The 16,299-nt window shown below is 39.3% G+C and overlaps 1 protein-coding gene across 2 annotated transcripts in view; it reads left to right on the plus strand.

Annotated features, from left to right (window-relative positions):
• Positions 1–16,299, plus strand: part of ERBB4 (erb-b2 receptor tyrosine kinase 4) — a 1,781,744-nt gene that overhangs the window by 624,727 nt on the left and 1,140,718 nt on the right. The window lies entirely within an intron of this gene.

Below are 16,299 nucleotides of genomic sequence, written 5' to 3' on the forward strand. Positions count from 1 at the left end.
CATATTCATTAGGGATATCTTGAAAACCTTACTGGCTGGGGGTCCCCCAGGACAGGTTTGGGAACCACTGATCTAAAAGATGGATCACATTAGAACTACGCTTATTGTTTGAAATAAAAGACCTGGCACCAAGTAAATCGTTTCTGCAGTATTTCTTTTTGGTTCTTTCTTAAGTGTATGTTTCCAACATCGATCGATTTGAACTTAAACATGCATTCACCTTCCGCAATTGAGAATACACCACTTTTAGGGCCCCCTTTTAACAAACTATGTGAGGGATTTATTAATCACTGGCTACTGTGGTAAAAGCTCCGACGCTCATGGGAATTCTGTGAGCGTCGGAGCTTTTACCGCAGTGGCTGGCGATAAAAACCCTAACACGGTTTGATAAAAGGGGGCCTTAGTTTTTCCACGCCCTCAAGAAGCCACACCCATACTAAAATTCTTTATCACATGTACATTTAGCAACTTTTAATGTGTATATTTCAGCTTTCTAAATTCTAAAATAGTGATTTATATGTTTATGCAATTTAGGGGGGGGGATTCATTGAGCAGTGCTAGGACCTAAATATGAGTTAAACAACCCTAATACCACTTGACAAAAATACTGTTGCAATATTTAAACCACTTCAGGTTAAGTGGTAATGAGATGCAAAATAAGCAAATGCATGTTTTACATTTTGTTACCACGCAAATACTGTAATATGACTTGCAATGATACGCTGCAAATCACATTAAGGCCAAAACATCGGGGTTATTTCACAGGTATGGAGCATTGAACCCCCAAAGCCACACCCTGATGCTCCTTGGTCACCAGAGCAGCCCCACCCCCAGCTAATGAACCCTCTGACTTAAGCCCATCTGACTCAAATCCTGCCCAGCCCCCATTCCCGCATCCCTCCACCTCAAAGGTAGCCCTTGTCCTCTCAAAGGGCTGCCTTAACATCACTGCTGGTCTCGAGAGGTCTCCAGGGTTCTTTGAGCAGGAACAATGCTCCAAAATGGCACCTCTAGCATTTGTCTTGCGTGACGACTGCTAGGGGTTATGTTTCCATTTAAGGAGACATACTGTAGAATACATCTGCTTGTGAGATGGCTCACAAGCAGCATTATTCTTTTACTACAGGTTTCAGCAGCCTGTTATACTTGGATCCTGCAGGTTGCTGAATTTGGCAAAAAATTGAGGTGCAGAAAAGGCAAACTTTTACCTTGCCTTGATGAATTCTCCTCTTAAAAGCCCAAATGCTGGTTTACGTACACCTAAAATGTGGAGATCAAAAATTACAAAGACTAGGGGACACTCAATAAAGTTATAGGGAAATACTTTTAAAACCAATAGGAGGAATTTTTTTTTTCACTTAAAGAATAGTTAAGCTCTGGAACACATTGTGGTAAAAGTGGATAGCATAGCTGGTTTTAAGAAAGGTTTGGACAAGTTCCTGGAGGAAAAGTCCATAGTTTGTTATTGAGGAAGACATGGGGAAAGCCACTCTTTGCCCTGGATTGGTAGCATGGAATGTTGCTACTTTTTGGGTTTTGGCCAAGTACTAGTGACCTGGATTAGCCATTGTGAGGATGAGCTACTGGGCTTAATGGACCATTGGTCTCACCCAGTAAGGCTATTCTTATGTTCTAAACTTAGCACTGTAGCTTAAAGGTAGAGTAAAATATTGGTATGCATATATATATATATATAGTAATATATGAATAATTTGATTTCTGTTACTGTGGTAACAATACAAAAATTGCAGCCACCTCAACCTATACAGCAGAGTCATTTTCTGAAGAACAGCAGCTAAGGTTTATCACAACCATTTGTCATTCTTTACTGCTGCACCACAGTTTAGGAAAATATTATTTGTCCCATTTTACAAATTCTTACAATGTCCCATAAAAATCCTATCACACACACAAAAAAAAAAAAAAAAAGAAAGAAAAAAAATACTAGACTCACTCACCTCATAACCATTGACCTTCGAACATTACTATTAGCTCACATACTGTTTCCAGCAAGGAGAATCAGAGATTACTGTACAGAGGAAATTCAGCACAAGAGGTCACAAAGCCTAAGGAAAGATACGCTTATATGACTCAGCTTTGATTTGACACTTTCTTACCTTTTGAACGCTGTCTGAAGTGTTCCAGGCTACAGCAGTTTGACCTAATAAACTGTGCAACCATGCTTTATATCATAAAATGATCTTATTCCACAGATATTGTCACAGAGATGTGTGCTTAACCCACACAAATATTACATGTTTGTCTAACTAGTTTTACATGATTTTTGGAGGTGAGAGGGTAAAAAAAATCCAATATGGATTTCCACAAATCTTTGCATCTTTTCTGGGCTCCAAAAGAAGGCACTGGCTCTCAGAATTCCTTGATTTTTCTTTTGATATAGGTGTTTATTCTCTTATTTATTATCCTCCTGGTTTCTTCCTTCTCTTCCCTTTATTCTTCCAGCTCAGTTGGAATCAGAATTGGGATTTGGTGACTTTCATAACCATCCCAATGTTTTCCTCACCCAGTGGCGTACCTAGGGTATGTGACACCCTGGGCCATCATATTTTGACACCCCCCTCCGCCACCCCCTCCCCCCCTTGGTACGCCACACAGGGAATCTGGGGTTTCTTTCTATGTATATTAATTACGTACTTTGTATTTAGTCACCTCAGCTCCATTACTTGCCCAATGAACGGAGTTCATGGGGGAGCCTAGGGAGAGATAAGTGAGGAGAGATATTGAGGGGCTGTGGAGGAAGTGCACTTGCAGGTCAATAAGAGGAGTCTGAACTGTATTTTTATGTTTATTAAAATGTTATATACCGCCTGTTCATACGACTATTCCAAGCAGTTCGCAATCTTAAAATATAACAACTACAAAGGAAAGAGAAGATAAACTTCATATAAATATAGAATAGACCTTTCCATAAACAGCTCATGAGAAAAAATAGTATTTTTTCCAACACCGAGTACTGCCCCAGAATTCCATTTTCATTTTTCTTTAATATACATGAGAATTTTGAACTGGACCAATCCCAACGGCTTCCTTAAAATGGTTTTAATTGGATTGGTCAGTCCTGTGGCCAGCTTTTAATTTCCGTATTAGATTTGGTGAATATTTTAGGAATACTTTAAGTATTACACAGACTAAAATCTTCCTGGATGAGGTATCCTTTGATTTTTCACACATCTCTAGTCTCTAATAATTACTGGGTCTAATTGAGAGTTGTTGGCTACTTTGTTGACAGTAACAATGGCCTGGATGAGCTTTTCACCTACTTTTGCAAAAATGTGTATAAACGTTCAGGCACAGGGGGGAAAAAAATTGCCAAATTTAACTCCTAAGCAACAATTCATAGTGCAAAGAATGCAATGACTTGCTATCAAACTAGACATGCTTGGTCAACTCTAAGACAAGCTTTTTGAAGGGCTGCAGTAAACTTGCCATTTATTGAAGGAACCATGAATTCTGTACTGTACCAGAAATTTCTTAAGGAGACTGTCCAATCATCTATCTGAGAAATGAGCCGAAGCGTAATTAAGGTATATAGCAAAACACAACATCAAGTCTACATCTGAATGGCTGAGGAGAAACAAAATTAAAGTTTTGGATTGGCCTAATCATAGTCCTGACTTCAACCCAACAGAGATACTGTGGCAGGACCTGAAATGAGGAGTTCATGCAAATAAGAATGGGTTAAGATTCCTAAGTAGTGATGTGAAAGACTGATATCAAATTATGGGGTCCTTTTACTAAGGTGCGCTAACCGATTAAGAGCGCGCTAGTCGATTTAGCGCACGTTAAACGCTAAGGCACCCATTATATTCTCTGAGTGCCTTAGCATTTAGCGCATGCTAAACTTTGAACGCTAAATCAATTAGCGCACACTAAATCAGTTAGCACGCCTTAGTAAAAGGACTCCTATAAGAAGTGTTTGCAATTATTGGTGCTAAAAGTTATGCAATTAATTATTAAGTTTAGGTGCCAGTTATTTTTTTTTTTGATGGGTGATATGGGTGCAGAATAACTTTGTTCCTTAAATAAATGCTGTAATAATTTTTTTAAAAAGTTCTGTGTTATGTAGGCTCCCTTTATTTAGTACAGTTTTATATTTATTTTAATTTATTTATTTATGTATTCATTCAGTTTTCTAATCTATACCATTCTTCCAGGGGAGCTCAGAATGATTTACAATAATTTATTCAGGTACTCAAGCATTTTTCCCTGTCTATCCTAGCAGGCTCACAATCTATCCAATGTACCTGGTATAATGGGAGATTACCCCCTTTTACTAAACCGCGATAGCGGTTATTAGTGCAGGGAGCCAAGCTGCTCCCGACGCTCATAGGAGCTATATGAGTGTCGGGAGCTGCGCGGAGCATTCAGTATGGCTCCCTGCGCTAATAACCTCTATCACAGTTTAGTAAAAGGGTGGGGGGGGGGGGAAGTGACTTGCCCAGAATCACAAGGAGCAGCGTGGGTTTGAACCCTCAACCTCAGGGTGCTGAGGCTGTAGCTTTAACCACTACAGTAAGTAAGGAAATCAGGAAGAAGCCAAAAGCTTTTCAATACCACTGTATTATAGGAAAGCCAACAAAGGGGTTCTTTTTGTTACATCGGGACATATGCCGGTATTGCATGCCAGCAGCTTATCATGCGTTGCAGTCTGATGTGACATTAATGGTTTGTTCTCTTCTGTAATTAGCAAGTTTCCTCTCTGGGTGAGAGCAGTTTTTCCGCTTTTAATTCCCATGGAACCAGAGTACACACATGTTTAAAAGAATATTCATGTGCAGTGGTAGGAAGGCTGAAGTTGGCAGACATTTTTGTTTTTTTTGTCCAATATAAAATTGCCATTTAGTGTTCTTTCAGAGCATTTGAAAATTTGGGGGAGTTTGTCTCTCATCTGTGATGGTCTGTAGGCATTCTGCTTCCCTTTTGTGTTTGCATTATTTCTTGTGTACCCTCATGGCATCGTAGCAGAGATGTAACACACCTTTACAAATAGAAACATGAAAATCTGAGAGACATCTTGCATTGACACCATTAGGCATAGCTCAGACAAAAACTTTATAAAGTTCCTCCCAAACATCCAGGTAGTGCATTTCTCTTCACATGTGCAACAGACTTATCTACTGTAGTTCTAGGTCTCTACACAGACCTATTTCAAAGGGCTCCCTATTTTCCCAGTCCTGTACTTCCTGCACAACTTTAACAATACAGTGTTCCCCTGTGAGTTTACGAATCGCGGACTCGATTATTCGCGCTCTGCTCCGACCGCCTCTTCCTGTAGTAAAATCGGGTTACACCAATCAGGAGCTGCGTGTCAAAGCAGATCCTGATTGGTGTACCCCGACTTTACTACAGAAGAGGCGGTCGGAGCAAGACCGCAAGTGATTTTCTTCACCCGCCGGCGCTCCATCTGCCCTCTCCTGCCTCCCTTGCCTATTTTGCGGGGGGAGTACTGTATATGTAAATCTCGACATACATTCATGTTGCAGAGCCCCATATTCCGTTGAAGCCAGGCCATCTTAACCTGCATTAACCTCACTATTCCAATCTTGTACTAGTACTACTACCACTTAGCATTTCTACAGCTCTGCTAGACATAAATGAAATTGAATGGGGCTTTTGTGATGTGGACCTATACCCATCAGGGAGAGTTTGATCGACTCCAAGGTGAGATTGAAGCTTACTTTGTTTGATGGGGAAACCCAGAACAATAAACACAAGAATGCCCTCGGAGCCACTGCCCAATTATTTTCTTTGTAACAGTGATTTTTTTTTCCTTGTGGATACATGAAAAAGAAACCAAATCAGAGCCTGTATCACAGAGCTGCAAGGTTAACGTTTGCTAGGATTATCTCTGAGATACATACTGCTATACTGTATGGTCCAATGGTCCCATTAGGCTTCCTTCCAAAATGTCTTGATGGTGCCCTTGCATCTGTCCTTGACATACGCACACAGCAGTTTTAATCTTTTGGTCTCACATGCCTGAGGGCTTAGGCACATTTGAGTTTTGTTTAATTTTAGTATTTGTGGAGTTTATCCATACTCAGATTAGCAATGTGGCTCTTGAAATAACTATATGATATATTTACCTAACAATACTTTGGATAATATTTTTTAAATGTCTATTTGCTCTTCTGAAAGCACATACATTGGCATATTCTGAAAATGGGAGCATAGGTGAATAAATATCTATCATCAGAATACAGCATTTTCAAATTAGTTCCAAACATGCAAGCAAGAATGCCCTGGAAAACAAATACGATGTGAATTTGATTCCTTAATATAATGTAGGTTTTGCATAATAACAAAAACACACTAACAGAAAATTTCTCAGTGAAGTTTCAAGTTTATTAGTTCTTGATAACCCGTAAATCGTTTTCCAAGTAAGCATTTTACAATAAAATCATTGTAGATACAAATGACATTTAAGTTAAAATATTAATAAAACTTTACAGAATACAAAGGGAGAAAGGGAGAACTATGATTTCTGATAGTAAAGTGAGGGTAAGGGTAAGGGGCAGGCTAATTGTTTGACTGGAGTGTTCTAATTACAAATTTTAGAATCAGTTGCCTAAGTAAAGGCATCTGTAAATAGAAAAGTTTTGAGGTCTTTCTTAAAAGTAATAAGGGAAGATTGAAGCCTAAGGTAAATGAGCAACATATTCCATAGTTCCGGACCCTGCACTGAAAAAATGGAATTACGGATGGAATCTAGAAATATCTGTTGGAACAGTGGGGCTCCTTGAAATGAATACAGTCAACCCTACCTACTAAATGCAGTTGTGAACCGAAGCATTTGTTCTAACTCTAACCCCCCTCTTTTACTAAGGTGCGCTATACTTTTTAGCGCACGGTAAATATTAGCGCATGCTAAACACTAACGCGTGAATGTTATCTTAAGGAAGCGTTATCTTATGGTTAGCGCACGTGTTGATTTAGCGTGCACTAAAAGCGCTAAAACACTTAGTGCACCTTAGTAAAAGAGAGAGTTACAATTAGAACAAATGCTTCAGATCTAGAAACAGGGATGAAGTGCGAAGTAATAAAATTCGCAGACAACACCAAACTAGTGGGGTTGGGACTAAAGAGGACTGTGAAGATTTACAAAGGGACATGAACAAACTAGAAGAGTGGGCAACGAGATGACAGATGAAGTTTAATGTAGAGAAATGTAAATCTTGCATGTAGGAAACAGAAACCCAAAGTACAACTATACGATGGGAGCACTGGTAATGGGTGAAAGTACACAAGAAAAGGACTTGGGGGTAATAGTGGACAACACAATGAAGCCGTCGGCACAGTGCGCAGTGGCCTCTAAGAAGGCGAATAGATTGCTGGGTACTATCAAGAAAGGTATTACAACCAGAACGAAAGAAGTTATCCTGCCGTTATATCAGGCGATGGTGAGCCCACATCTGGAGTACTGTGTCCAATATTGGTCACCGTACCTTAAGAAGGATATGGCGATACTCGAGAGGGTTCCAAAAAGAGCAACAGGATTGATAAAAGATATGGAAAACCTTTCATATGCTGAAAGATTAGAGAAACTGGGGCTCTTTTCCCTGGAGAAGCGGAGACTTAGAGGGGACATGATAGAGACTTACAAGATCACGAAGGGCATGGAGAAAGTGGAGAGGGACAGATTCTTCAAACGTTCGAAAACTACAAGAACGAGAGGGCATTCGTAAAAATTAAGAGGGGACAGATTCAGAACCAATGCTAGGAAGTTCTTCTTCACCCAAAGGGTGGTGGACACCTGGAATGCGCTTTCAGAGGGTGTGATAGGACAGAGTTTTGGGGTTCAAGAAGGGATTAGATAATTTTCTGAAGGAAAAGGGGATAGAAGGGTATAGATAGAGGATTACTATACAGGTCCTGGACCTGATGGGCCGCCGCGTGAGTGGACTGCTGGGCGTGATGGACCTCTAGTCTGACCCAGCAGAGGCACTGCTTATGTTCTTATGTTCACAACTGCATTTAGTAGGTAGGGTTGACTGTATGCATTTCAAAGAGCCCCACAGAGGGTCTAAAAGAAAAATAATTCTAAGTAAACTTGGCAGTTTGAAGACTATGAACTGGAGTTGGAAGTGCTATAATTTAGTATTGATAAACCATACATGTACTATATAATATGGATATAAATAGACTATAATAAAATTATTTCATTTTTTTTGCCAATTGAGTGGTAGAGTAGCTATGTTAATCCTTTTTTAAAGGTAATAAATAGAAATAAAACAAAAAAAAGATACCTTTTTATTGGACTATATACATTTTGTGATGAGCTTTCACAGGTAACTCCCCTTCAGATCAGAATTCAAGAAATGAGCAAATGATGACCTATATTGGAATATATATGTGGAATATAAAAACATTCCAATGACAAGTCATATGGGGAATGTAGGAGTGGGTGGGAAAAGGATGAAAAACAGGTAGAGATGGATAGGTGATCAGAGGATGACAAAGCAGTATAATATAATGGCTACCAATGTGATAGGAAGTCTTTGTTATGATCTGTCTGGTGGCTGCCAAAATATTTCCTCATTTTAACTTTAAAGATTTTATATTTCTGGATGGTTTTGAAAGTTTCTTTTAGTATTCTCATGATAAAGTCATTAATGCAGTGCTTAGGTCTGGCAAAATGCTATCGACACAGGAGTAAAACGAAAAACACCAGAATGGCATTAATCATAGAGGTGTCAGTCCCAAGTGATTATTCAGTGAATCACAGGGAAAAAATCCTCATGTACCAAGAAATACAGTCTGAGACCAAAAAATGTGGCAGAAAGAGAAATATTTCCTGTCATTTTGGGTTCCAGAAGTTTGATCAAAAAGAATTTCAAGCATACCTGGATAAGTTGCCTAAGGGGCTCATTTAAAAAAAAAAAAAAAAACATCCACAAAGTGGCATAAAGGGTCAGATTGATGTTTTTCTTGTCAAAACCTACCAATTTGCTATGTTTGAAACATATTTTGCAGATAGATTTGATGGTCGTCTGCAGTGCTTCTAAATCTGAAGTAGAGCTTGTTAGAGGTATGATTTGGGCAGGACTAGGATAGGCTTATGATTTGGATGTTTTTCTGCAATAATCGAACCAAAAAGGTACCCAGACTGACCAGGTGACCACTGGAAGAATGAAAGAATGACTCATCTGCATTTCTCCTGTGGTCACCCAAATGATCCACTCCCACCCCTCAAAGATATGAGTGAAACAGTATGGGCTTGATTCTGCAAATGCGCCTCCCAATTGTAGGCAGTAGTAGGCGTCCTACTGCCATTTCTCAGCCAATCTGGATGCACACTTTTAAACCCCCAAAAAGAGAAGGTTGCCTACATTGTAAGAGTTTGTCACACATCTATGGAGATGCATAGGAATGCTTAAGCATGCCCTAGGAGGGCCATGGGCGTGGTTTCACCTAGAAGTGGACTTGGGCGTGCTTAAGTGTCCCTATATATGTCCGTAGGCATAAGACAGATGCCTTAAATGTAGGCCTAACTAATACTATACTCCATACTATGCCATACCATAAACTGTTCTAGACAAACTACCGAACATGTGGACGGCAAAGCGTGGGCATACTCAGGTGTAGCATGCCAAGTTTATACTTAAAAATGAAAATAAAATCAATTTAAGGCAGAAATGTATTTAAAATATTGCAGTATTTCTAAGCTTTTTTTCTGATTGCTTGAGAGTTCTGGTTAATTGAGTCTACTGTATTCCGGTCTCATTTGCATAACTGCAGTTACACCAGGTCTATGGTTGGTGTGACTGAAAGAGTTTAAATGGTAGGTTAATTCTTACCCCTAAGTTTGAAATGAATGGGTTGTCTTTGGTAACATTAAGCAGTATCTTACAAATTTCTACTTTTTTCTGGACTCATGCAGCATCTTTGATAATTTACTTAAATCTGAAATGGAGCCAAACTGGGGTTGACTAGCAGAAAATTAATTTTTGACAAGATTGATCAAAGCTGAGTAAGCTGGAATTTTTTTTGCTAAGGAAGAGCAAAGTCAAATTTATATCTGCTTCTCTAATTTTATGTGCACACCTTCCACAAAACATGCTTATCTTTCAAAATAGAAAGATGCAGGACTGAGTAGCCATAAGCTGCCTTAAGATGGAAAATAAAGAATCAAATGTTTAGCACTTCAAAATTGTTTCTTTTCACCATGTATAGAAAGGTAAAAACATCAAACCAATAGCAAAAGGAGGAGAGGGACTCTACTATGATCAGCTCTTGTGCTGGTTGATGTATTCCTTCTTGCATGGTAGCTGATAGCTGATTTTGATGTTGCATGATTCTCTGTGAGACTGGGATTTCAAGATCAGCATGAGTTATCTTTACTCACCTTTAAATCGTTATTATCCAAAACTCCATCTTTCATTTATAAAGTTTTAATTCCATACACCTCTCAAAAAACTTTACGATCCAATCAACAACTTTTATTGGTCATTCCCACTCTCAAAATCATAAATACCCAAAGACAGTATATCTTCTCTGTCACAGCACTACAAACATGGAATTCTCTCCCACTTTATTTAAGGGAGGAGAAAAATCTTGATAAATTCAAAAGCCAACTCAAGAGTTTTCTTTTTAAAGACGCTTTCAATATTTAATTGAAATGCCAATTGCTCTTTACAACTCCCTTTCATTTTAGTCAGCTATATATATATATATATACTATTTCCAAATAATTATTTTGTTTTCCCTGTCCTTTTGTGTTTTTACCCTTATCGGTCCCTCCTTTCCTATTATAAATTGTATTTCTTCCCCCTCTATCCCAATGTTTCCTGTTCAAATTTGTCTAGTTTTTTAAAATGATTTTTATATCTTTATTATATTATTGTTAATCATTTTATCATGTATTATCTGTAAATGTAAATCGCTTAGTAATTATGATAGGCGATTAATCAAATTAATGAATAAACTTGAAACTTGATGAGAAAACACAGGCACTCATGCACCTGGGACTCACAAAGCGACCTGTGATGTTAATACTCGTAGCAGACATTCCTGTTACCATGATGGAAGGAATAAATGAGCCAGCGTAAAATATGTGTGGGCCAGTACTTGAATGCCCAACTTGTTCTGATACTGCTGAATAATAAATTGGTGGCACTCAAGGACCATCTGTCAGAGATGCAATTTTCTCTGTTAATGGCCCAAAGTAATGGAACTCCCTACCGTTACCGCTTAAATCAATAACTTCTATAGAAAAGTTTAATGAAAACCTGAAAACGTACATATTCACTAATGCATATTCCCAACTCTAATGGATAGCGCTGTTAAGGCTCATAGTAACATAGTAACATAGTAACTTAGTAGATGACGGCAGATAAAGACCCGAATGGTCCATCCAGTCTGCCCAACCTGATTCAATTTAAATTATTATTTTATTTTTTTTTTCTTCTTAGCTATTTCTGGGCGAGAATCCAAAGCTTTACCCGGTACTGTGCTTGGGTTCCAACTGCCGAAATCTCTGTTAAGACTTACTCCAGCCCATCTACACCCTCCCAGCCATTTAAGTCCTCCCCTGCCCATCCTCCTCCAAACGGCCATGCACAGACACAGACCGTACAAGTCTGCCCAGTAACTGGCCTAGTTCAATCTTTAATATTATTTTCTGATTCTAAATCTTCTGTGTTCATCCCACGCTTCTTTGAACTCAGTCACAGTTTTACTCTCCACCACCTCTCTCGGGAGCGCATTCCAGGCATCCACCACCCTCTCCGTAAAGTAGAATTTCCTAACATTGCCCCTGAATCTACCACCCCTCAACCTCAAATTATGTCCTCTGGTTTTACCATTTTCCTTTCTCTGGAAAAGATTTTGTTCTACGCTAATACCCTTTAAGTATTTGAACGTCTGAATCATATCTCCCCTGTCTCTCCTTTCCTCTAGGGTAAACATATTCAGGGCTTCCAGTCTCTCCTCATACGTCTTCTGGCGCAAGCCTCCTATCATTTTTGTCGCCCTTCTCTGGACCGCCTCAAGTCTTCTTACGTCTTTCGCCAGATACGGTCTCCATAACTGAACACAATACTCCAAGTGGGGCCTCACCAATGACCTGTACAGGGGCATCAACACCTTCTTCCTTCTACTGACTACGCCTCTCTTTATACAGCCCAGAATCCTTCTGGCAGCAGCCACTGCCTTGTCCTTTTACGAAGGTGCACTAGGGCCTTAATGCGCGCAATAGCACGTGTTAAATTCCTGAGCGCGCTAGCTACTACCTCCTCCTTTCTAGGAGGCGGTAGATTTTCAGCTATCGCGCGCTATAGCACGCGGTAATTTTGTGCATGCGCTAAAAACCCTAGCGCACCTTCGCAAAAGGAGCTCGTAGTATCATGAAAAACAGAAAAAATTTCCCCAATCTGTTTTCCTTCCCTTGCTTTCTCTATCGCATTTTGTAGTTCTTTTCTCAAACCTTAATTTCATGTATTTTATGTTGATTGTATTGTTATTTACAATTTCTTTTAGATTGTAAGCCACCCTGAAGGTTCTCCCTAGGGCAGGGTAGTAAATTTTAAATAAACTTGGAAAAATAAACCTGGAAACTTGAATCTGACAGCGTTTCCTTTTGTAGTCCAACATCATTGATCCTAACTAATCTCTTCTAGACACATTTCTTAAAAAAGAGAGAGCATACCTACTGTTGAGGGTCTGGGCATTTGTGCCTGTCTGTTTGTGCTCATTCATGTCTGTTTGAACATGCGTAAACAGACACTACAGATTAGAGAAGAATAGAAGGGAAAAATTACATCACAGGGAGGCGAGGATGGCAGGCCCTGCCACTCAGACAGGCAAACAAAAAGGCTGGGTGGTGAGGACCCGAACCCCACTTCCCCCCCACTACCACACACACCCACACACACACCAGGGCAGAAAAGGACTGCAGCATGAAAATCATTGGTGTGTTAGCTGGGAAGCAGTTCCTGATGGCACCAAAAGAGGAGGCATATGACAATGGAGAATTGAAAATGTGCTGGTGGGAGCCCCAGCCCCATTAGTACCAGAAAAGTATTCCTACAGTGGCTACAGTAAGTAGGAACTGGCAAGAGTCTTCAGTCTGCCAGCAGATGACAGTAGTCACTAAGGATGTGGCCAGTGTTGTTTAAAGTACTAGGTCAGAGTACTTAAGTAAAAATAAATATATATTTTAATATTTAAAGTACAGTGAGGAACTCATGTAAAAATTTACTTAAATGAAAGTAAAAAGTTATTGCCTAATATACCCCCTCTTACATTTTATGAAGCCACGTTATGCTTTTTTATCACTGGCCGTAGCAGTAAAAGCTCTGACGCTCATAGAATTTCTATGAGTGTTGGAACTAATACCACCATGGCCATGTGGTAAGAGCGGTTAATGTAGCTAGTTTTAAAAATGGTTTGGACAAGTTCCTAGCGGAAAAGTCCATAGTCTGCTGTTGAGACAGACTATGACCTTAGCCACTGCTTGTCTTGGATCGGTAGCATGGAATGCTGCTACTAATTGAGTTCTTGCCAGGTACTTGTGACTTGGATTGGCCTCCATGAAGATAGGATACTGGTCTGGATGGACCATTAAGGCTGACCCAGTAAGGCTATTCTTATGTTCTTTTATACCACCCCTCATGGGTCATTAAAGCAGTATACAACAATCTTGAAACGGAAAGAGCTACAATTGTGATAGGACAGAGACAAAAAGAAGAATGGAAAAAAGGAGTGAGAAAAGAGGAACACGATTCTCAATGACATGCCTACAATCTCAATCATCTGGACCCAAAGCTCCTAGCAAAATTATGAGTTTTAAGTAATGTTCAAGATTTGATATAAGTGAGCTCCAACTATGGTAACATTTTTATCTAAAATTCAATCTACTTTGCTTTTAGTAAAACTAAATTTTGAAGATTACCGTTACTTAAGAAAGTATACTTTATAGTCATTAATACAGCACAGCTCAAAAAGGTGTTAAACTTCACTAGCAGGAAGAGGATTATTCAGCCTGATAGAAAGCTTCAAATCGAGCCAGGCTGCAATTTTTCTGATGTATTCTGATTGGGTCTGCAGGTATTGATCAATGGAATCTGTCTGAAACACTTGACTTTTGTACAGCAAAGAATATTTTGTTATCATTATTTGTATTAGAAGTACTGTTGTATAATTCATCACTTGCATCTTCATCTTCTTTATCATCGTCATGTCCAGTTACAGAGAAGTCTTTTTCACAAAGTTGGGATCATTGTGTTCTAGCAGTTTTTTGACTATCTTCAGAAATGAATCAAGAATGTCAAATGTGTGGGAACCCTTTAGTCTTAAGGCCTTACGAGCAAACTTCCTCTCTAAGACTATAAATCCAGTCGGCCCAATGTAAATTTTCATGGGATAACCATCAGTCTGTTCTAATACAGCCATATGTCTCAAAAATTGCAAACAGTTTCAGCTTCATCTTTGCTTCAAAGTGACCCAACTCATCACTGTTCTGTTTGGCTGGAGATTAGTAACCAGTTCAAAACACACAGGCAATTTCCACTGTTCTCATATGGCAGAAAAAAGCCCAAAGTCATCAGAAAAAAACCAAGTCATAAGCCTGCTGCAGTCCCGCCCATATCATGCATCTAACATTCCCCCTTGAGATTTAGACGAACTGCAGATGAACAGCATAGAAATCTGTCTAGAAAATAGGTTTTGAAAATAGTGAATTGGAAGGGTTTTGTAAGAAAAATTATCTGCCCTTTTATGCCACTTTTTGGATGTTTTTCATTTTTGAAAGTGAGCTCCAAAGCCAACACAGATTTAGTCAAGGGAAATCTTGCCTCACCAATCTACTACGCTTCTTCAAAGAGGTAAACAAACGTGGATAAAGGTGACCTGGTCAATATTGTGTATCTGAATTTTCAAAAGGCCTTTGACAAGAGTAGCTCATGAAAGACTTCTGAGGAGATGAGAAAATCATGGGATAGGAGGTACTGTCCTATTATGGACTGGTTAATATAAAACAAGGAGTAGGGTTAAATGGTCAATATTATCAATGGAGAAAGATAAAAAGAGGGGTTCCCCAGGGGTCTGTGCTGGTACTGCTGCTTTTTAACATATTTATCAATGATCGATGGGAATAACTAGTGAGATAATTAAATTTGCTGATGACACAAAGTTGTTAAGTCGCAAGTGGATTGTGAAAAGCTGCAAGAGGACCTTGTGAAACTGGGAGACTGGATATCAAAATGGTACATAATGTTTAATGTGAGCAAGTGCAAAGTGATACATATAGGAAAGAGGAACCTGAACTATAGCTACTGTATGTGAAGCAGGGTTCCACGTTACAAGTCACTGCCCAGAAAAAGGATCTAGGTGTCGTCATTGAGGGTACGTTGAAACCCTCAGCTCAGTGTGTTGTGTTGCAGCAGCTAACAAAGCAAATAGAATATTAAGCATTATCAGGAATGGAATGGAAAACAAGAATGAGAATGTTATAATTCCATTGTATCGTTCCATGGTAATACAAGTTAGGCGTGATTATGGAAAATTGGTAGCAGACAGCCCTGTGACTAAAATTTAAGTGGAGCCATTTACACCAACTAAAGGTTGGCATAAATGCCTGCACCTAAATTATGCGTGGATCAGGCACATTCTATAATAGTGCATGCAATTTATAGGAATGCCCACAGCGCGCTTATGCCCTCCTATGCCCATGCCACCTTTTCAAATTCATGCGTTAGAATTTACATACTTCACTTTATAAAATACGTTTTGAGAGTTGTGCAAATAAATTCTAATTAGTATCAATAGTGCTGATAATTACTTGTTAGTGGCCAATTATCGGCACTGATTGTCTCATTAAACATTTTCAGCCAAATTTGCGCATGTAACTTTAGTCACCATATATATAATCTGGAGAATTGTGTATAGGCAACATATGCCACACTGTATTATAAGAGTTAATTTTGATCACGTTGATTGTTTAACTGATTAGACACAAAATTAGTGAGTACTGGGGGAGTGCTGGGGTGTGTGTGTGTCATGCTTACTTACCACTAGTGGTCGTCTGGTCAGCTTCTAAAGCAGGTCTAGCCTGAAATGTCTAAGTTCCATCCTTGGAATGGTTCAATTATATCCGCAAGCCGTCCATATCTAAACCCGCCCATGATCATCCTCTAACATGCCTCTAACATGCCCCTTTGCTGCTGAGACATTCTGGAGGGAGAACGTCCTGCAAAACATCTAACTTTTGTTTTGATTATCGGCATTTGGATGTTTTAGCGAGAAAAATGTCTAAGTGCCGGTTAATTCTTTTTTTCTTGG

The sequence above is a fragment of the Geotrypetes seraphini genome, chromosome 5 (genome assembly GCF_902459505.1).
Source record: "Geotrypetes seraphini chromosome 5, aGeoSer1.1, whole genome shotgun sequence".
NCBI lineage: Eukaryota > Metazoa > Chordata > Amphibia > Gymnophiona > Dermophiidae > Geotrypetes > Geotrypetes seraphini.